The sequence below is a fragment of the Ailuropoda melanoleuca genome, chromosome 1 (assembly GCF_002007445.2).
Source record: "Ailuropoda melanoleuca isolate Jingjing chromosome 1, ASM200744v2, whole genome shotgun sequence".
NCBI classification, from domain to species: domain Eukaryota; kingdom Metazoa; phylum Chordata; class Mammalia; order Carnivora; family Ursidae; genus Ailuropoda; species Ailuropoda melanoleuca.
This window is the reverse complement of record NC_048218.1, coordinates 2,489,791-2,491,445: the sequence shown is the minus strand read 5'-3', so window position 1 is coordinate 2,491,445 and position 1,655 is coordinate 2,489,791.

Below are 1,655 nucleotides of genomic sequence, written 5' to 3'. Positions count from 1 at the left end.
GTCAGCGGCCTCTTCCTAATCAGCTAAGAATCACCCTGCCTGAGGGGCTCTGCATCCCTCCCCCCCCCCACCCCGACACAGTGCTGAGGAGGACCACCCATCACCTGGCTGGCGGAGACCGGGAGTATCTTTTCAATGGACTGGTGGTTTCTGAAGGTCTTCACTATCTGAGTCCTCGGGAAAGAGGTTTGTTTGTGGACTGATAATTAGCAGCAAAAGTGCTCATAAAATACCACAGTCACGTGTCTGCCCAACCTGAGTGGCCCCAGGAGCACCTGCAGAGTTGGAAGAGTACGCTGGGGGCCAGGCTCAGCAAAGTGGGACGGGGCTGGGCCTTGGCGAGTCTACCAGCCAGCTTCTCCAGGTGAGCCTCCCGTGACTAGTCTGGGACCCATCGAAACTGGGAGTGAGGAACCTCGATCTTCCCAAAGCCCGATGAAAAGTGAACTCACCAAAATGTCCTGCCCAGGATTTTGACCTCTACCTGGGCCCTCTGTTAAGGACGAGAGGACCAGAGCCTGGGGGCCTGGAGGCCTATCAGCCTCCTCCCCACTTAGTGCTCTGCATTTACCTGGGTGGAAGGTGAGTGGGGGTGGGGATGAAGAAGGGGGAGGGCGCTTATGAGGTTGGCCCAGAAAAGCCGAGGAACAGTAGGTGAGAGATCAAGGTGGGGAGGGGTGAGATCAGCTGCAGAGAGAGATTCATCAGGCCCTCCTAAGAGCCAAGGACAGCTGACCTCACAGAGTAGGACAGAGAAAAGGCAGTAAGGGCAGTGTCTAGTGCGCGGGCCCCTGCTGTCTGCAGGGATCTCACCCAGCACCACCTGTCCCTGATTCTGTAACCTCTGGTTTCTCTTCCGGTTTCCTCACTGTAAAAGGAGATGAGCCTCTTCCATATTGGGTGTTGGGGATTTCAAATATGTTAATGCAGGAAACGGCTTAACACATAGTAAGCGCTCAATAAATGCTAGCTGCTATTATTATTATTATTATTAACTAGGATGTTCTTCCTCTTGAAAAGCTGGACAGCTAAAGCAGTGCCCTCCTTCCTCTCTAGCCAGCACTTGCTGGGGCGCATCAGCCTTCCCCCCAGGATGGAGAGGTTGAAACACAAGCAACCAAGGGACCCACATCACCCAGTCCTGAAGTTTGAAGACCCCGAAGTAGCGCGGGACCCTCGCGGGGGAACCCAGGAAATGCCTCCGGCCCGCGGAGGTGGGAGTGGGAGGTGAAAGGCCGGGTAGTAACTGCGGGGAATGGGGGAACCGGACTCCTACTTAATGGCGGGCTCTGAAGGTGGAGATGGGGCGGGCGGTGGTGCATGGACACGGGCCACGTGGCCGGCCCAAGATACCCTGCGGCAGGAGGGTCGGGCCACGTGTCCGGGGCTGGGGGGGACCGGGCGCCTCGGTGTCCCCAAGGGTGTCATGGCACCGCGGAAATGTCCGCCCCCCAGGCCTCTGCGGGGGTGGGGGGTGGGGGCGGCACGACTGGCCGCTCCGCGTCCCCTAGACGGGCGCCCCCGGACCGCAGGGCGCGCGCCGACCTGGTGCTTCCCGGCGCCGGTCCGCTTGGTGGCCGGAGGGGCGGCCCCGACGCTCCTAGGCTGGGGAGGGGGCACGGCGGGGCCGTGGGGCGGGCGACTCTCGCGGCGCC